This window comes from Hypanus sabinus, unplaced genomic scaffold (genome assembly GCF_030144855.1).
Source record: "Hypanus sabinus isolate sHypSab1 unplaced genomic scaffold, sHypSab1.hap1 scaffold_62, whole genome shotgun sequence".
In the NCBI taxonomy this organism is placed as follows: Eukaryota; Metazoa; Chordata; class Chondrichthyes; order Myliobatiformes; family Dasyatidae; genus Hypanus; species Hypanus sabinus.
The window spans coordinates 1327624-1349496 of record NW_026781476.1 but is presented as its reverse complement, the minus strand read 5'-3'; the positions used below and the strand labels follow the sequence as shown (position 1 = coordinate 1349496).

Here is a 21873-nt window from a genome sequence, read left to right as displayed (position 1 = left end):
TATATATGTGGGAGAACGGGTTTGAGCCGGAGGGTAGGGGTCGACGGGGGTGTAGGAGGTGGTATAATTCCATCTGTTGAAGTCTGCTGTTTCATGTCCCCAGGAATATACCTCTCTGTTTGGAAAGGACTCTGCTTATTGCTGAGAATACAGTAACCCATCACCATCACTCTCCTGGTACTGCCCATCACCACCGCTTTGCTTTGGGTTACTGTCTGCCTGTCTGGTCAACCACTTCCTCAGCAAATCTCTGGGATTTCTCACAAAATGTTGGAGGTACTCAGCAGGTCAGGCAACATCTATGGAGGAGAATAACAATCAACATTTCAGGCCAAGGCCCTTCATCTGACTGGAAATGAGGGGACAGAAATTCTAGATATTGTGACATTACTTTCTGTTCCCCGTGGTCCTGATCTGAAATGTTGACTGTTTATTCATGTCCATGGATGCTGCCTGATCTGCTGAATTCCGCCAATATTTTGTGTCTCTTTTTGTTGCACAAAACTTTCAGCATCTGTAGAATGTCTTGTCTTCTGGAGTAACTCGCTATTTTAATGTGCATCACAATCTGTTAGAGGAGCATGAGCAGATGGTAACTGTACTCCTTCCACATGTGACTGTGTTTCCCCCAGAGATGTTAACTCTCTCTCTAATCACTCTGGTCAGTTTTCACAAATATTTGGAGAATTGCCATTATTGAATTAAACCCAGGCGGAGAATCCGCAGAGTATTTATAAATTAAAATACTTCGCCAACATACCCGTGTCATTTCCTGATGTTGACGTCACTGGAGCTCCTCCACTGCTCGAACCTTGATCCATTTTGTGGACAGGAGTTTTCAGTTTTTGCTGCTCTGTAACAAAAAACAAATAACAGTAGGGTCAAACATTAATTGTGTTTAAAGCAAAACACTGTTTTGTTTTTAAACTGAGGTGAGCACTTCCAAACATCTTGGGCCCATCCACTGAACACGTGACATGGCCGGATCCACCTGCACCCACCCACCCACAGTCACACAATGTCCATCTCCACTCTACATGGATTGTACACTGGGCCAGGATTCTCCAGGGTATCTACTCGCTGTATTGCAGGCAATTCCCTTTTAGGAACCAATCTTGTGTCCTGGACCGGGAGTGATGAGTCTCCGGAATGGCAAGCCAGGTTGAACAGACAGCGCCCACTGCTTTGGTCCGCCTACCGCTGGTGGCGCTGTGGTGAGTAATGGCCAACTGTTCCAGCAGTGTGGGCTGAAACATTTCTGCTGCCGATGAGACTTCTATTCCTCTCGTCACTGGATTATACAGATTTCTCAGTCACAACTGATTCCCACCGTCTCCTTTCAGGTTATCATCGCCTGGCATTGACACCAATGGCAATATATGATTTGTATCTATACAGAAACACACTGACAACCTGAACAATGCAATCTCACACATAGCACCATGACATCTTGTCCTGAACCACTATAGTTTTTCCGGCAGGACTTTAAAACTATTATTAGCACCAAAACTTGGTTAAGATTTCTTTGAGCATATCACCTGGCTATTATCAGATAGTTAGTTATATGACACCTTGTTAAACACAATGTTGACATGCCATACATCCAAAACAGTCAGTTCGGAAAAATTGTCAATATAATTAAAACAGAATGATGGAATTATTCAACAAGACGAGAGTATGTTAATATTTCATGTGGAGGACCCTGTATCAGAGCTGAGCGTGTGTGCAGGAGCCATGTGTCTGTTCTCTATCAGCATTGTATTCTGCGTTGTGTATTTATGATGCTTTTTTATGGTAACAAGTCGCATCAGTGGGGGTGTGATAAATGCAAAGGGAATCAGTTACATAGTTTGCTTTTTTTCCATGCAGTACACTGGTGGGGACTGACCGATGTCATGTATTTTGTTACTATTAACTCAAATACGATGAATTTATGTTTGGGTACAGATCAGTTTCATCGCTTCAAGATTGTATGTTTACTGATTGCTAATAAAGGATGGAATACGTATCACCGACTTTTGTAACAATCATTATTGGAGTTGAGGGTGCATCATGCAAGTACAACAAATCCACGGGGGGTCGCTAGCAATGGCAAATTAGCTTGGTTAAATTTCACCGCTACGTTCTCAACAAATGTTTCTCAACCTGCCGATCATTGAAATATTCGGAGATACTGAGTATTTTGCTTCAGTTTTCACCAGTGAAAAGGACCTTGGCAATTGTGGGGATGACTTACCGCAGACTGAAACACATGAGTGTATGAACTATAAGAAAGAGCATGTGCTGGATCTTTTGCGACGTATTCAGTTATATAAGTCACCGGGACTGAACGAGACATACTCCATGCTACTGTAGGAATCGAGGGAGGAGATTGCTAAGCCTCTCACGATGATCGTTGCATCAACAATTAGGTGGGGAGAAGTACCGGAGGATTGGAAGGTTGCAAATGATGCTCTCTTGTTCAAGAAATGGCGTAGAGATAATTCAGGAAATTACAGACCAGTTAGTCTTACTTCAGTTGTGGACAAGTTTTGGAGAAGATCCTGAGAGGCAGGGTTTATGAACATTTGGAGAGACATGGTCTAATTAGGGATAGTCAGCATGGCTTTGCAAGGGCAGGTCATGCCTTATGAACCTGATTGAATTCTTTGAGGATGTAACAAAACACACTGATGAAGGTAGAGCAGTGGAAGTACTGTATATGGATTGCAGTAAGAGGTTAGCTACGGTTCCCCAGGGAAAGCTCATTCAGAAAATAACGAGGTACGGGATCCAAGGAGACATTGCTTTGTGAATCTAGAATTGGCTTGCCCACAGAAGGTGAGGGTAGGTTGTAGATGGTTCGTATTCTCCATGGATGATTGTGACTAACAGCGCTCCACTGGGATCTGTTCTAAGACCTTGATCAGACTCTGTTTGGGAGTACTGTGTTCAATTCTGGTCACCACACTACAGGAAACAATATGGATGCTATCAAGACAGTGCAAAGGAGATTGACAAGGATGTTGCCTGGATTGGGGAGCATGCCTGATGAGAATAGGTTGAGTAAACTTGGCCTTTTCTCCTTGAAGCGATGGAGGATGAGAGGTGACCTGACAGAGGTGTTTAAGATGAGAGGCTTTGCTTGTGTCGATAGCCAGAGGCTTTTTCCTCCAGGGTTGAAATGGCTAAGAAAAGGGAGCATAATATTAAGCTGCTTGGAAGTAGGTACAAGGGGTATGTCAGGGGTAAGTTTTTCACTCAGAAAGGGATGGGTGTGTGGAATGCACTGGCAGTGACGGTGGTAGTGGTGGATAAAATTCGGTCTTATAAAAGACTCTTAGACAGGTACACGGTGCTTATAAAAATAAAGGTCTATGCTGCAAGGAAATTGTAGTCAATCTCGAGAGCAGGTTACACGATTGACACAATATTGCGGGACGAATGGCCTGTAACGTGCTTTAGATTTCTATGTTATATCTTCTTTACATTTTACCTACCGAGCTGCCAAGATGATCGTCACTAATCAAATCTCACTGAGATTTCTCAGGCCCTGTTGAATTTATTGCCAAGTGCACAAGTACGGGAAGGTACGTACAGAGAAACACTGACTTGTGGCAGCATCACAGGCAAGTACATTCAGATAACACACAGAACAGCAATTATACAATTCTGTGCCACTAACAATATGAACATACAGTCTCCCACTGTTTGCCCACCGAAGAGGTGAATATCTCTGCTTGCCACCTCTGTGGGCTCAGACGTTTCCATAGACGAGCCCCACATTTCATTTTTTCGCTGTCAATGGGCTCCTTCCCGCAACCTGCTCCTTGATCCCCCACCGGGGCAAACAACCTCTCAGACTCCATCCTACTCAACCCCTCACATCATATTTATCCTCTCAGTTAATTCACCCTCCCTCCTCCTCCTGCTGGGTTCCCTCCCTCCCCAGGGAGATGGCAGCAATCCAGTAGGCCGAGTGGTCTTCTCATACCTCTCAGCGATACATCAGACACTGACCGAAGGAGAAGCTTCTTAAACACCCCCAGCTTCCCTCGGAGGGATATTGAAATAATTCAAAAATGGGACATTTACTTTGGGATTTGTTCCGCTTTGACAAATTTGTTCGTGGCGGGAGTATGAGATGTCCTTAGCGAGGGTAATGCCCTCTTGGCTGGTCCATCTCTGTTATTGGGTGCAACCAGTGACTGACATCGCTTTGCACCAATGGGAAGAGTGTAACTCCTCTGTAGACTGTGGGGTGGGGTGGATGATTCAGGGATTTGTTACCTTAGCCGGTAAAGTTCAACTGTCTGTTGAAGGCTGCTCTTGCGGGTCCCCGGGAATATACGTCTCTGTTTGCAAAATACTCTGCCAATTCCTGGGAATATAGTAACCATCACCAACCTGGTACTGCCCATCACCACCACTTTGCTCTGCGCTACTATCTGCCTGCCTGGTAATCCTCTTCCGATGCAAATTTCTGGAATATCTCACAAAATGCTGCAGGTACTCAGCAGGTCAGGCAGCGTCTATAGAGGAGAATAAACAATCAACGGTTCAGGCCAAGGTCCTTCATCGGACTGGAAATGAGGTAACAGAAATTCTAGATACTGTTACATTACTTTCTGTTCCCCGTGGTCCTGATCCAAAACATCATACGTTTATTCCTCTCCATGGATGCTGCCTGACCTGCTGAGTTCAGCCAATATTTTGTCTTTGTGTTGCCCAAAACTGTCATCATCCGGAGAATGTCTTGTCTTCCGGAGTAACTCGTTATTTTAACGTGCATCACCAATCTGTTAGAGGAGCAGGAGCAGACGGTAAATGTACTCCTTCCACGTGTGAGTGTGTTTCCCCAGAGATGTTAACGCTCTCTCTCATCACTCTGCTCAGTTTTCACAAATATTTTGTGAATTGCCAATGTTGAATTAAACCCAGACATAGAATCACCAGTGTGTTTATAAATTAAAATAATTCGCCATCATACCCGTGTCCTTTCCCGATGTTGACGTCACTGGAGCTCCTCCACTGCTCGAACCTTGACCCATTTTGAGGACAGCTGTGATCAGTTTGTGCTGCTCGGTAACAAAAAAAAAATAATGACAGGAGGGTCAAACATTAATTGAAAAACTCGGTTTTGTTTCTAAACGGAGGCAAACACTTCCAAACATCTTGGGCCGATCCACTGAAGCTTTGTCATGGCCAGATCCACCTGCAGCCATCCACCCACAGTCACACAATGTCCATTTCCGATCTCTCCATGCATTGTACACTGGAGCAGGATTATCCAGGGTATCTACTCTCTATATTGCAGGCAAATCCCTTTTAGGAACCAATCTTGTGTCCTGGACCGGGAGTGATGTGTCAACGTAAAGGCAAAGCAGGCTGAGCAGACAGCGCCCACTGCTTTGGTCCTCCTACCACTGGTGGCGCTGTGGTGAGTAATGGACAAGTGTTCCAGCAGTGTGGGCTGAAACATTTCTGCTGACGATGAGACTTCTATTCCTCTCGTCACTGGATTATACAGATTTCTCAGGCACACCTGATTCTCACCGTTTCTTTCATTCTGATATCCTCTTGCATGGACATCTATGGCAGTATATGATTTGAGTCTATATAGAATCACTCTGACATCCTGAACAATGCAATGTCACACATAACATTGTGACATCTTGTCCAGAACCACTACATTTTCTCCGGAAGGATTTTATGATCATTATTATCTCCTAAACTCTGGTCAACATGTTATTGCGTATTTAAAGACAAATACACTGCAGATGCTGTGGCCAAATCAACACGTACAAACAGGCTGGATGTACTCAGCAGGTCAGGCAGCATCCGGTGAAATGAGCAGTCAACGTTTCGGGCCGAGACCCTTCGTCAGGACTGAGGAAGGAGGGGGCAGGGGTCCTATAAAGAGGGTAGGGGAGTTTGAAGGTGCAAGTGAAAAAACAATCAGAGGAAAGATCAAGGGCTGGGGGAGCGGATAGGCAGGACGTGAAGAAGGAATGTAAAGGGTATGGGTACCCTTTACTACTACTATGGGTAGTAGAAGGAGGCAGAATCATGAGAGAGCTGAATCCGATGTTCATATCAAGGGGCTGGAGAGTACCGAGACGGTATATGAGGTGTTGCTCCTCCAACCCGTGTTTGGCCTCATCATGGCAGTAGAGGACATATGTATGGACATATCCGAATGGCAGTAGAGGACATATGTATGGACATATCCGAATGGGAATGTGAAGCAGAGTTGAAGTGGGCGGCAATCGGGAGATCCTGTCTGTTGTGGCGGACCGAGCTGAGGTGCTTGACGAAGCGGTCCCCCAATCTGCGTCGGGTCTCCCTGATGTAGAGGAGGCCGCAATAGATTACCCCAACAGGCTCACAAGTGCAGTGTTGCCTCACCTGGAAGGACTGTTTGGGGCCCAGAATGGTGGTAAGAGAGGAGGTGTAGGGACAGGTGTAGCACTTACGCTTGCAGGGATTAGTACCCGGTGAGAGATCTGTGGGGAGGGACGTATGGACCAGGCAGTCACGGAAGGGAACGATCCCTGCGAAAAGCAGAGAAGGGTAGAGAGGGAAAAATGTCCTTAGTGGTGGGGTGATGCCCTCACACGCATGTCCTCCATTTCCCGCACTTCGGCCCTCACCCCATCTTCTCGTCACCACAACAGGGACCGTGTTCCCCTTGTCTTCACCTACCACCCGTCAGCCTCCGGATCCAGTATATTATCCTCCGCGACTTCCGCCACCTTCAACAGGATCTCATATACCTCTCTCATGATTCTGCCTTCTACTACCCATAGTGCTTTCCCCTTACTTTCCTTCTTCACCTTTCCTGCCTATCCGCTCCCTGCTTCCCCTCCCCCACCCCTTGACCTTTCCTCTGATTGTTTTTTCTCCTGGCACCTATCAGCCTTCTCCTTCCCACCCTCCCCCCACGAAACGTTGACTGTTCCTTTCAACGGACGCTGCCCGACCCGCTGAGTTCATCCGCCTTGTTTGTATGTGTTCTTGAGTGTTTACCCGGCTATTAGCAGCTTGTAACATCGCACCTTTGTTAAACACAATGTAGACACGCCATACATACAAAGCAGCAAGTTGGCAAACATCTTTAACATAATAAAACAAAAATGCTGGAATTATTCAACATGACAGAGAGTATGTTAATATATTTCAGGTGGAGGACCCTGTATCAGAGCTGAGTTCTGTGTAGGAGTCAGGTATTATTCTCTATCTGCATTGTAGTCTGTGTTGCATATTAATATTTTTTTTTTTTGTTACTCAATCTGTTCCACAACTCTCCGTGCCCTCCCATTCACTATACCAGTCCCATCCTGGACTGACTGTCCAAATGCTCCAACCCTCTCTTGTTCGAGTTGAAAACCATTCGACATTTCTCAGACCATCTCCATCACTAACCAAGATGTCTTTGAAATTTATTGTAACCTGTTGCAATATCAACCAGACTCCCGAATTTAGTATCAAACTTGATACCGTGCCATGTGCATTCATATACAAATCAATGGCACGAATAACACATTAACGAGGTCTCGACACTGAAACGCACGTCCCACTTGTCACAGGCCTCCATTCGCTAAATTCATCTTCAGTGATCACCCTCTGCTTCTTGTTCTCGAGCCCGGTGTGAATCCACCTCGCCAGCTCCCCGTGAATCCCACGTGACCGAACCTTCCCGATCAGCTGCCAAGCGGGATCTTGTTACAGACTTTATCAAAGTTCAGATGAACAACGTCACTGCCCAACTTTCACCCAACTCTCTAGTTAACTCTTAAATAATCTCCAAAATACTTGCCAGATATGATGTCCTATTGGGCGGTGTAGATGGTGACTTCCCCATAACCAATGCCCAACCGCCCGGGATTTCAGCTTCACCGTAGACTGAGGAAATTCCGATCCCAACTGCAGAATTACCAACCTGGACTGAAGCCCGTATACTGCCAGTTCCATATCCTCAGAGTCACCGGCCCAATATCATCACCCGTACAAAGACGCTTTGGTGCCGGTGATTTACCGTGGTGTTCCTGCCATTTCCGATTGACAAAGTAAGATGAAATTGGAACCTAATGACCTTCTGCCGAGGCTGGTGCTCAGGCTGGTTCCCCGGTCTGTGCAGAGGATGCGGATGCACTTCAGCCTGACCCCAGAAGCTAAACCGAGCACATTTGATCACAACCTTCCTGCTGTTTGGGATCTTGCCCAGCACAGCGGGCTACTATGTTTCCTGCAATGTAGCAGGAACGAAATGTAAAGTTATAAAGTAGAAAATGCTGGGAACTCAGTACATCAGACTACATCTCTGAAAGGACAAATGGTGGAAGACCCAGTTCTAGAACTGAGACTGTCCCAGATGTGCCGATCTGCTGAGCGTTTCCAGTATTTTCTGCTCTTCACTTTAAATTTCCTGCAATTGTGATATTTTCTCCCTCTTCATTTTAATACACAGACAGTAAACTGATTGCAACCCTAAACTGTAAATACCATCCCACCCCAACCAATATGTTATTTCTGAATTCATTCCTACCCTGGTGTAATACATCCCATACAGCCAATGCTCACAACATCCTTTCCTCCCACTATCAATCACTCTGTAACATTTGCTCCTGAGGCCACTGTCTCTACGCTGAGAGGCGGTGACCACAGAGCGATAAAAACAGCAACACTTGCTGCAGCTCTGACGGGCCGTTACCCTGGAAACAGAGGAAGTGGCTCACCGAAAAGAACCGAAAAATGAAGTAACAAACTCAACATCAGATGCTATGAGTTCCATTATGAGAAAGATTAACACTGCAGACATTTTGTAACGGTGAATCCAAATTTGAAATGGCTGCGTTTACCCTGCCACGTGCTGTGTTCAATTAAACCTCTGGTATTTCGAGCTAGCGGAAAACCAATTCTGGAAAAGATGCAAAACAAAACTTCACAATGACGACAAAGATGAAAGAGAGATTGTTGAAATATATCGTTGCAGCAATGATTGCAGAGGCTGAACAAGATGATTGATATATATCATTGAGGTGGTGGGATGCAGGCTGGACAGAGGTTGAACAAGATGGTTGATATATATCATTGAGGCGGTGGCATACAGGCTGGACAGAGGTTGAACAAGATGGTTGATATATATCATTGAGGTGCTGGGATGCAGACTGGACAGAGGTTGAACAAGATGGTTGATATATATCATTGAGGTGGTGAGATACAGGCTGGACAGAGGTTGAACTAGATGATTGATATATATCATTGAGATGGTGGGGTACAGGCTGGACAGAGGTTGAACAAGATGGTTGATATATATCATTCAGGTGGTGGGATACAGACTGGACAGAGGCTGAGCAAGATGGTTGATGTATATCATTGGGGTAGTGGGATCCAGGCTGGACAGAGGTTGAACAAGATGATTGATATATATCATTGAGGTGGTGGGATACAGACTGGACAGAGGTTGAACAGGATGGTTGATATATATCATTGAGGTGGTGGGATATAGGCTGGACAGAGGATGAACAAGATGGTTGATATATATTATTGAGGTGGTGGGATACAGACTGGACAGAGGTTGAACAAGATGGTTGATATATATCATTGAGTTGGTGGGACAGAGGCTGGACAGAGGTTGACCCAGATCGGCAGGGGATGAGCAAATGGAGCCAGATCGGAGAATGGGATCAAGGGCGATCTCTGATGTTCCTCCCGCAATACACAGACCCTGAAATAATAGTACGCACTGGTAGATAACAGATTCCTATATAACAAAACTAGAACAAACAATAACAATTTTGGTATATGCCCTTTTCTACTCTCCACACTTTATCAATGAAACCACAGAAAGTATCCCATCCCGATACTTCACATCTTCATCCGGCTACTGCTCTTCCTTTAACTGAATGAAATAGCGGAGAACTGTGGACACAGCTGAGCACATCATAGAAACCAACCTCCCCTTCATGGAGTCTGTCTACACTTCTCACTGACTCGGTAAAGCAAACAACATAATGAAAGATCCCCACAACCCTGAACATTCTCACTTCTCATGCTCCATCGGTGCGAAGATAAAATAGAAGAGAAACATGTCACCGGGCTCAAGGACGGTGTCCATTCTGCTGTTAGAAGCGAACAGCGTGATGAGTGGACTCCTGACCTCACAGTCTAAATCGATGTGACCTTGCACCACATATCTACCTGCACTGCACTTTCTCTGTAACCAGAAAGATTTGTTTTACCTCAATGTACTGCTGCAATGTATTGATCTGTGTAGAGAATAGCGGAGACACGATTTTCATTCTACCTCTGTACAAAATAAAGATTCCCTATTTCAATCGTTTGGGGATGTTAGACAGCCTGGGTTTCTCCTTTGGAAATTACACATTTCCGGGAAACCCAGATAAATGAACAAGACTTAATTCTCGCATTAATGGGGCCAGATATCGGGAAACACGGTCAGCATTTCGACAAGTCGTATCAATGGAAAGAAGATGGAAATAAACTTCCCAGTCCCCCGAGAGGACATGAGCGATCTGGATCTCACTGTCCAGTCTGAAAGGGGAAAGATGGAACTTCTCATATACGTGGTGCAGTGTCCCGCGGGTTCGATTACTCTTTTTAACCCTCTCTGTCTGCAAGAACACAACGGGCCGAACGGCCGCTTCCAGTGTGCTGGAAATATGTAAAACAATTATTGACCCCAGTTGTCGATCCAGGTGAAGTTTGGATCCGATCCCGGGCAAGGTGATGGAGGTAAATTTCCCCAGGTACATCTTAATGGATGGGTTCAGTCTCGGCATCACCACCTCATCCCGCTCCTGGGACCAGAACACCAGGGGCGGAGCGGCGGGTCATCTCGGGCGGTTCGGTGTGAAGGTCCCGTAACCCAGACCGACCACGACAGGTTGTGTCCAGGAAGCGGGACGAGACCACCGGTTCGAGGATGTTAACGGGACTCCCTGCCCATCATCAGGTGCCCCCCTCCCTCCGGGATCGGCTTCAGTACTCACCGATGGCAAAATGTCGGTCGCGTTCATCCCTATTGATCGGTTATCAATACTCACCGATGAGAACTTGATCAATTGTTCCCGCTGACAGCGATCGGTCCTCCGGCTCCCAGCCGACGACCCGGTTTTACAGAGAACGGAATGAAAACCATCGCCCATCCGGAGACTGTGAGAGCGGGGGCGGGGCCTCGGAAGCGAAAACCTCAAATGCTGCAGATCTGCGTTTGGAATGGGAGCGAGAACCTGGATCACGTGACGGGTGGAGGGTTTCCCACCTGAACCAGTGACTCTGCTCCTCGCCCCTCACACACTGCCCGAACTACGAAACGCATTTTACATATTATTTCTTATTTATCCCAGCTACACTTTTATTCTCTGCATCTTCCCCGTATCCATCGCTCCACCAACCGGTTCTCAGAGTTACTGGATCAATTCTCATCCCGGTCCGACACTGAATTCCCAGCCGAAGAAGAATTGTGCAGGTTTCATTGAAATCACGTCTACGTTTATAAACACTAATTTCTATTCACATTCCCCCGGAGCCTCACTGGACAGGAACACTGAAACATCAAGTGAGAAACAGGAGGAGGTGGCCATTCAGCCCCTCTAACAATCAACAAGATGGCGGCTGCTCTCCCATCTCACCCACCGCCTTATCCTGATTTCCTCGATCCCTTCAGTCTCCACACATCTGCCGGCCTGTGTTTTATGTGAAGACGATCACTGATCTTCATCGTCCTCCAGGAATCAGTCTGGTGAATCTCTAAAACAGACACTCTCTACCTTCTTATAATCCTCCGTGAAATTAAATTCCATTTCTGCAGCCCCATGTTGCCCCAACCACTCACCACCCTCCCCGTCGCTATTTCCACCTCCCCCCTCACCTGGATCCCCCTCTCACTCTCCAGCTCTTGCCCCATCCCCACCCTTCACCTCTTTTCTCTGACTATTTCCCGCCCACTCCCAGTTCGGAGGGAGGGCCTCGGCCCGAAATGCTGACGGTCCATTTCCCTCCACAGATGCTGCCCGACCCATTGAGTTCCTCCGGCAGTTTCTTTGGTCTGTATAACCCGTGTTAGTATGGGGAGCGGGATTTTACACCATATTCCAGGTACAATCTCAACAAACCCCAAATAATTGTTACGGTAATTGCCACACTTAAACACGAGAAAGCTTGCAAATGCTGGAAATCCAGAGCAGCACACACAAAATTCTGGAGGAATTCGGCACAGCAGGCAGTGACTATGGAAAAACGTTTTGGACCACGAGCCTTTTTCATTCCTGAGGAAGAGGGGGAAGTGATCTGAATACAAAGGTCGGGGGGAGAGTGGGGATAAAGAGGGGATGTGGAAGGTGATAGGTGAAGTCAAGTGATGGTCTGTTCAAGGGCTGGAGAGGAAAGAATCAGAACGTTGTCAATAGGAGAAAGGGAATGAGGGGACCCAGGGAGAAATGAAAGTTCAGAATGGGTGGGGGGGGTTTGTTTACTGGAAGGAGAATTCAATATTCATACAATCAGATTGGAGGGTACCCAGATGGAATATAAAGTGTTCTTCCTCCACCCTGACGGCGGTCTCTTCTTGGTACAAGAGGAGGCCATTGATCGAGACGTCGGAATGGGAATCAGAAATAAAATGTTAGGCCACTGCAAAGTCTCCCTTGTGGCAGATGATACAGAGATGCTCGACAAAATGGTCTCCTAATTTATGGCTGGTCTCACCCATGTAAACGAGGCCGCATCGGGGGCACTCGACAAAATAGATGACACCAGCAGATTCGCAGGTGAAGTGTTGCCTCAGCTGGAAGGAATGTTTTGTGTCTGAATGGAGATGAGGGTAGAGTAAGTGTAGAACTTAGGCCACTTGCAGGAATATGTGGCTGGAGAGAGATTAGTGAGGAGGGATAAATTAACAAGGGAATTATGGAGAGAGTGATCCCTGTTGAAAGAAGAGGGTGGGGTGATCGAGGAAGATATGTTTAGTTGTAAGATCTCTTTGGAGATGGTGGAAGTTGCAGAGGCTGAAGGGGTGGTAGGTAAGGACATGTGGAACTCTATCACTATTACGGGTGGTAGGAAGATGGAGTGATCACTGAGTACGGTAAATGTGAGTGAGGAGAATATCAATACCCGAGGGAGGACAGCAACATCCTGGAAACAGATGCAGCAGAAGCAATGAAACTGAGAAAAGGGTAGAGCATTTTACAGGCGATAGGCTGGGAAGAGGTATGGTCGAGATTATCATGGAAATCAGTAAGTTTATAAAAGATGTTGTTTGACAACCTGGCTCTAGAGATGAAGAGATCAGGAAAGGGCACCGATGTGTCAGAGATGGACCAGCTTACACTAAATAGCTCTTGGCAGGCTAATGTAGAGACTGCAGGAGCCCTGGAAGACACGGATGTTGCTGGCGTTTAAGGAGCCGAGTAACAGGGCTACATTGAACAAGTTAGAAATTGATTCCGTGCAGCAGAAGAGATTGTGATTCTAGCGGAGGTTCCCAAACTTTTTTTATGTCACAGACCCCTACCATTAACCGTGGTGTCCGTGGACCCCAGACTGCGAACCCCTGCCAAATGTATACAAAGGATACCGGGGCTAGAGGTCTGCAAACTATGAGGGTATAAATAGGGTGAATTCATGTAAGCTTTTGCCACACAGGTTGGGTGAGGTTATGTGTTTAGGGCAAAAAGTGAAATATTTAATGGGAATCTAAGGAGGAAGTACGTCACACAGCGGCTGGCAAGAATGCAGAATCAGTTTCAATTGCAAAATTTAAGAGAATTTTCTATGGGCACACGGATAAAGTAGGTATTGAGGGCTATGGTCTGGGTGCACGTGGATGGGTCTAAGAAGAGAATGGCAGAGACAAGATTGGCTAAAATCCCTGTTTCTGTAAGAGAATGAATTACATTGTGTGTCCTACACAATTCCATTTTCCAGGAGACATAATTCATTCCAACGTAATGTTCTAAAAAAACGCTGCAAGTACAAGAAACACTCAACAGGTAAAGAATATCTGTGGAGAGAGAAACAAAGTTAATGCTTCAGCTCCAACTCGCTGCGTCGGAATGGCTTCAAACATTTTCTGATTTGAATTCAGGTGTCCAACAACTTGAGTATTTCTTTCATTTCCAGTTGTCACAGACAGCTGAAAGTAAGTGGGAATTTCCAAACACGATGAGAATGCGGATCCCGAGGTAGATGAACAACGATGCAAACACTGAACAGGTACCTCTGCGGTGTCTCTGGTCTCTCTGCTCCATTGTATCTGCGACCTTTGGCTTTAGACTCCCCAACCCTGGGGAACAATCCTTGGTATTTTTGACTGGACATCAATGGCTTTGCAGACTACGTTTGGAAAAATAGCGCTGACTACATCAGTCACGTCCCCATCCCTGGCGGATGTTTCGAGGCCCGCAACTCGAGCAAGTCACGAAAGCTATCCTCTCCGAGGAGAGCAGTCACACATTGTAACAGCAGCAGATGAGAGGACTCTGCAGAGATTCAATCCCTGTGAGGCTGCCGGGCCAGAAATCATCCCAGGCCAAATATTCGGGCAGTGTGGACACCAGATCACTGATGACTTCATGGCCATCGTCAACAATTCACTCATGTGTCTTCAAATCTACACCTTCAGAAGCAAATTACTACGGACTGGCCTCTTCTTCAACGTCAACGAGACAAAGGAGATGGTTATCCATTTCAGGAGAACTTGCACCACTCACATATCTTTACATCAGCAGCATAGCTCTGGAAACTGCAAGCAGTTTTAAACTCCTGGGCATACTCCTACACACACACACACACACACACACACACACACACACACACACACACACACACACACACACATATTATATACACTCTGGTGCCAGAAAATGGCCAGTAACAACATAACACCATGAAGGCTCCCGCCGACCCTGTCCATGAACTATTTGTTCCACTCCCATCAGGGAAGAGGCTACGTGGCATTCACACCAGGAACAGCAAACTCAAAAAATATTTAATTTCCGCAAGCAAACAGACTGATCAACGCTTCCACCCTCTAACCCACCCTATAGAACTCCCATCAGCACTAGATTAACATTTCTTTTCAGTCGCGGCATGTCCAGACACTCCTCTGCTTAGCTTTATTTCTTGGACATACAATCAATGTATTAAGCTATCATATGGTGTGTGTGTGTGTGTGTGTGTGTGTGTGTGTGTGTGTGTGTGTGTGTGTGTGTGTGTGTGTGTGTGTGTGTGTGTGTGTGTGTGTGTGTGTGTGTGTGTGTGTGGTGTGTGTTATTGTTTATGTTAAAGAATCCTGAATCTTGAAACCTGGTGGAAGTATCACGACCAACCACATAATCTATACTCACTCTTCATTTTATAAACTCCTACAACGTCACGCTCAATCCCCTGTGCTCCATGGAATAAAGATTCAGCTCCACTAACATGTTAGGAGGCCTGTTTCCGTGCTGTGATAGTTATATGGTTATATGGTTAACCTCTCCCCGAAACTCGGCCCTCTAGATCAGGCAGCATCGTCATCAAACTCTTCTGTGCTCTGTGAGCTTGATAATGTCAGTACTACCATAGCGTGAACAAGATTGTACATAATACTGAGTGTAGCGTCACCAGTAATTTACTTAACTAGAATATTATGTCCATAATCCGGAACACAATGCCCTAAATGAATAAGGCCAGAATAAGTAAAGACTACCATTCGACCCTCTATTCTTGCCCGTTAACCTGCAGTGAACTGTACACTTGGACTCTGGTCGCATTGTTAAACAACATTCTGTCCCCGCCCATTCACTATATCAGTCCCAGCCTTGTTTGACGGTCCAAAATGCACCATCTCTCATTTGTCCAATATGAAACCATTTGCCATTCCACAGCCCATCTTCATAACTGGACAGGATCCCTTTGAAATTCATTGTAACATGTTGCAATATCAACCGGAGTCTCGAATTTGGCATCAAACTTCCTAACCGTGCATTGTATATTCATATAAATAACAATAATATGAACAATGAGTTACCGAGGTCTCGACAAAGTCAGGCACATACCTCTCGTCATTGGCCTCCATTCGCAAAATCACCCTCTGCTGCCTGTCCTCGATCCCGGTGTGAATCCACCTCATGTGACCGCACCTTCCAGATGAGCTGCCATGGAGGATCTTGTTTGACGCTTTGCTGAAGTCCGTTTAGACAAAATCACTGTCCTACTTCATCTATCTCCACAGTGAACTCTTCAAAAATCTCCAGAATACTCGACAGGTGTGATGTCCCGCTGGGTGGAGCGAATGGCGATGTCTCCATAACCCATGTCTAACCACCCGAGACTTCAGCCTCACTACAGACAAAAGAAATCCCATTCCCAGCTGTAAAATTGACAACCTGGATTGAAGCCCGTACACTGCTAGTTCTGCATTCTGAGAGACTCCATTTATATTATAAGCGACACACAGACAATTTGTTGCCGGAGATTTGCCATTTTCGATTCACAAACTAAGGTGGGACGGGAAATTAAGTATCTTCTGCCTGCGCGGTTGCTCAGGCTGGTTTACCAGGCTGTAGATAGTGAGAGCATACGGATACACTTCAACTTGGCTCCAGTATCTGTCTTTGATCACTGACTTCTTGTTGTGTGGGGTCATGCCCTGCACAGTTTGCTGCGATGGTTCCCTCAGTGTATCAGAAACACAATGTAAAATTATAAAATAGAAAATGCTGGGAACTCAGCACACCAGACTACATCTGGGAAAGGAGAAATGCCGGGAGACCCAGTTCCAGAACTGGGACTGTTCGAGTTGCTGCAGATCTGCTGAATGTTTCCAACATTCTCTCTTATCTACTTTAAATTTCCTGCAAGAGCAGTTTTTGATTATTTTTAATGCGCAGATATTAACTGACTGGAGGGTTGCGGATATTTTCCCTTATTCATGAAAGTGAGTAGAGATAGCCCAGGAAATCATACACCATTGAGACTTACTTCAGTGGTTGGGAAGCTGATCGAGAAGATCCTGAGAAGCAGGATTTATGAACATCTGGAGAGGCAAGATATGAATAGGAATAGTCGCCATGCCTTTGTCAAAGGCCTTATGAACATGAATGATTTGTTTGAGTATGTGACTGAGCACATTGATGAAAGTAGAGCAGAAGATGTAGTGTATATGGACTTCAGCAAGAGATTTGATAAGGTACCCCTATGCAAAGCTTATTGAGAAAGTAAGGAGGCATTGGACCCAATGAGACCTTTCTTTCTGGATCCAGAATTGACTTGTCCACAGAAGGCAAAGAGGATGCCTGTCACCAGTGGAATGCCTCAGGGATCTGTTATGGCAACACCTCTCTTCGTAATTTTCAGAAATGACCTGGATGACGAAGTGGAGGGATAGGTTAGTAAATTTGCTGACGGCCCCTAGGATGGGGGTACTGTGGATAGTGTGGAGGGCTGTCGAGTTTACAGCGGAACATCGACTGGGTGAAAAACTGGGCTGAGAATTGGCAGATGGAGTTCAACCCAGATGAGTCTGAGGTGGTTCATTTTGCTAGATGATCTATGATAGTAGAATATAGTATTAATTGTCAGACTCTTGGCAGTGTGGAGGATATGTGTGATCTTGGGGCCCGAGTCTATAGGACACTCAAAGCTGCTGCGTATGCTAAGAGTGGTTCAGAATGCATGCAGTGCATTGGCCTTCATTAACCGTGAGACTGAGTTCAAGAGCCGAGAGTTAATGTTACAGCTATATAGGACCTTTGTCAAACCCCACTTGAAGTACTGTGCTCATTTCTGGTTACCTCACTATTCGAAGGATGTGAAAGCTATAGAAAGTGTGTAGAAGAGATTTACAAGGATGTTTCCTGGATTGGGGAGCTTGCCTTCTGAGAGCAGGTTGAGTTAACCTGACCGTTTCTCCTTGGAGCGATTGAGGATAAGAGGTGACCTGATAGAGGTATATAAGATGTTGGGAGGCAATGACCCTGTGGATAGGCAGAGGCTGTTCTCAGGGCTGAAATGGCTAATACGAGAGGGTACAGTTTTATGGTGCTTGGAAGTAGTTACAGAGGCGATGTCAAGGGTAAGGTTTTCTTTTATGCAGGCAGTGGATTGTACGTTCCACAGGCTGCCGGCAACGGTGGTGGAGACGGATACAGTAGGGTCTATTAAGAGAAACTTGGATACGTATGAGGGGTAATTGATATGTTCGCGGCCTAAAGTAGAAGTCATTTTTAGAAAACCGTGCAAATTTACTTTTCAACATAGTCCCATCCTACATGTAAACACTTAGTCCAGCGGTCGTGGAGTATACGGTTCCTTTCATTGTAGAAGTCAGCATCTTGGACTTCCAGAGTGGTCGCCAGTACGAGTGATTGATAAGTTTGTGGCCGAAAACAGAGGGCTACGAGTAGCCCCAGGAAATTAATAAAGTAAGTAAATGTTTCGGACAGCACTTTTGGCCGAAGGGCCTGTGTATTATGTTGCAGGTTTTCTATATTTCTATATTCCCAGCTCATTCCATACAGCCAATGTTCTCAGCACCCTTTCCTCCCACTATCATCCTGTTGCATTTGCTCCCGAGGTTACTGTTCTACGCTGAGAGGAAGTGAACACAGAGCGATGAAATTGTGCAACACCTCTTACAGTTCTAGTGGTTTGTTACCATGGAAACGGGGGAAGTGGCTCAACAACGGTAACTGAAAAAAGAAATAATAAACACAACATCACATGCTATGAGTTACATTGTAACAAAGGTTAACACGACAGCTGTTTTGAAATGATTTATCTAAAATTGTAAATGCTGCTTTTAACCATGTCTCGTGCTGTATTGAATTAATCATACAGTAGTTCTGGCTAATAAAACATGATTCCTACGCTCGTGATCAATAATATATTGCCATAAATATACCAAATGACAGCCTCAACCACCAGCGTTGCAACAAAGTCCACAGTTCCACCACTCTTTGGCTGAGGAAGTTTCTCTCATCTCAGGTTTAAAGGGAAACTTCTTGATTCTGAGGCTGCCCTTTAGACTTTTACTTCCTTCAAGAAATTACTTAGAGTAACCAGTAGCTCTCTATTTTTCTAAGCTCTATGTCCCTATTCAAGAATCTCTTCAAAAGGCCTATCGTTTCCTGCTCCAGCACTGTCGGCGACAGCCCATTCCATGCACTCACCACCCCTTAAATAAACGTATTACCCCTGACATCTCCTCTGTATCTACTTCCCTGCAACTTAAAACTGTGCCCTCTCATGTTAGTGTCACACGGGGGCGATGTAAACGGACCCAAATGCAAGACACAAGCACTGAAACACTAGGAACTAAACTATGTTTGCTGAGAATGCTGGGAATGCCAATCAGCGAGGTCAAAATGATAACACGAAGGTAGACGAAGAGTGACAAACCGGAAGCCTGGACTTGGAGTTGGGACTAGAACTTGACAGGGAACTTAAGTCATGACTCGCTTCTCATGTCCTGGCAGGAACTTGGCTCGGACATGGCCTGGACTTGACTCGGAGTTGACTCGGACTAGACTTTGACTTAGCTATCGCATTGGCTTGGAACTGAGCTCAGGACTTGGATTTGGAACTTGACTCTTCACTTGGACCAGACTTAGACCTGACTTCGACACAGGACATAGAACATTGATCCAGGGCTCCTCCTTGGACACAGGACATAGGGCCGTGACTCTTCGTAGACGCAGGGCACAAAACACTGTGACCGTTTCCCATTCAGGGTAGCGGCAAACGGCCGGACCTACCCAGCGGAGGAGAGAACATGGGGAAGAAAACGACACAACAATAGACTGTCCTTTTAACTTGACACGAAAAGGCTCCAAGTAACGGCAATCCTCCGACGTGGCCCAGGAAACACAGACAGCGGCTCCAGTCCCAATCTGGTGGGTTAACTTGACGGGAATTCAGAAGAGGTTACTGACGAGGACGGCCCAGCAAGGAATCACTGGAACACACAGCAATTTAAGTTGCCAGCCCGAAAAGAGAATCGGGTGCCTCAATTAAGGTGCCGAACGGAACAAGGGAGAAAAGGAATAGCCGGAATACGGAATCCACGGACCGGACTGTGAAGCGAAATGCGGTCTTCACGGACCGGACCGTCAGATTTAGCTAGCTATTTCAGCCTTGGGAAAAAGACTCTGACTATCCACATGATCAATGCCTCTCATCATCATTTACACCTCTATCAGGTCACCTCTCATCCTCCGGTGCTCAAAGGAGAAAAGAACGAATTCACTTAACAAATTCCCATAAGGCACGCTGCCGAACCCAAACAACTCTCTTTTTGGGCTGGCAACTTAAATTGCTGTGTGTTCCAGTGATTCCTTTCTGGGCCGTCCTCGTCAGTAACCTCTTCTGAATTCCCGTCAAGTTAACCCACCGGAGTGAGACTGGAGCCGCTGTCTGTGTTTAATAAGTACTTCAGATCTGTCTTCACTAAGGAAGACACAAGCAATCTCCCAGATGTATGGATGGGCCAAGGACAGAGGGTAACAGAGGAAATGGAAGGGATTGACATTAGGAAGGAAACGCTGATGAGTAGACTGATGGGACTGAAGGCTGACAAATCCCCAGGTCCAGATGATCTGCATCCTAGGGTACTAAAGATGGTGGCCCTGGAAATTAACGGACGCATTGGCAAACATTTTCCAATGTTCCTTAGATTCAGGGTCAGTTCCTGAGGATTGGAGAATGGCTAATGTTTTCCCACTGTTTAAGAAAGGAGGGAGGGAGAAAACAGAGAACTATCGACCTGATAGCCTGACATTGGTGGTGGGAAAACGCTAGAGTCCATTATTAAAGATGGAATAGTAGTATATCTAGATAGCAGTGATAGGATTGGGCCGAGCCAGCATGGATTTACCAAGGGTAAATCATGCTTGACTAATCTGTTGGAGTTTTTCGAGGATGTAACCACGAAGTTAGACGGGGGAGATCTAGTGGATGTAGTGTACCTCGATTTTCAGAAGGCATTTGATAAGGTCCCACATAGGAGATTGGTGGGTAAAATCAAAGCTCATGGCATTGGGGGGAAGACATTGACATGGATAGAAAACTGGTTGGCAGATAGAAAGCAAAGGGTAGCGGTGAATGGGTGTTTCTCGGAATGGCAGGAGGTGAATAGTGGGGTGCCACAGGGCTCGGTATTGGGACCCAAGCTGTTTACAATTTACGTCAACAATTTAGATGAAGGCATTGAGAATAACATAAGCAGATTTGCTGATGATACTAAGTTGGATGGCAGTGTGACATGTAATGAGGATGTTAGGAGAATTCAGGGTGACTTGGATAGGCTGGGTGAGTGGGCAGATACTTGGCAGATGAAGTTTAATGTGAATAAGTCTGAGGTTATCCACTTTGGGAGTAAGAACAGGAAGGTAGATTATTATCTGAACGGTGTAGAGTTAGATAAGGGAGAAATACAAAGAGATCTAGGAGTCCTTGTTCATCAGTCACTGAAGGTGAATGAGCAAGTGCAGCAGGCAGTGTAGAAGGCTAATGGAATGTTGGCCTGTATTACAAAGGGAATTGAGTACAAGAGCAAGGAAATCTTCTTGCATTTGTACAGATCCCTGGTTAGACCACACCTGGAGTATTGTGTACAGTTTTGGTCTCCAGGGTTAAGGAAGGGCATCCTGGCTGTAGAGGAAGTGCAGCGTAGATTCACGAGGTTAATTCCTGGGACGTCTGGACTGTCTTACGAAGAGAGGTTAGAGAGACTGGTCTTGTACACACTGGAATTAAGGAGATTGAGAGGGGATCTGATTGAAATATATAAGATTATTAAGGGATTGGACAAGATAGAGGCAGGAAATATGTTCCAGATGCTGGGAGAGTCCAGTACTCTCCCAGCATGGTTTGAGAATGAGGGGT

The 21873-nt window shown here is 45.8% G+C and overlaps 1 long non-coding RNA gene across 1 annotated transcript; it reads right to left on the bottom strand.

Annotated features, from left to right (window-relative positions):
* On the bottom strand, positions 1-11153 carry LOC132389655 (uncharacterized). The gene is made up of 3 exons (XR_009510641.1): positions 11049-11153; positions 4970-5057; positions 1-853 (listed from the first exon to the last, which is right to left on the bottom strand). It is a non-coding gene; the product is annotated as an uncharacterized LOC132389655 (long non-coding RNA).
* Positions 11154-21873: the final 10720 nt, after the last annotated feature.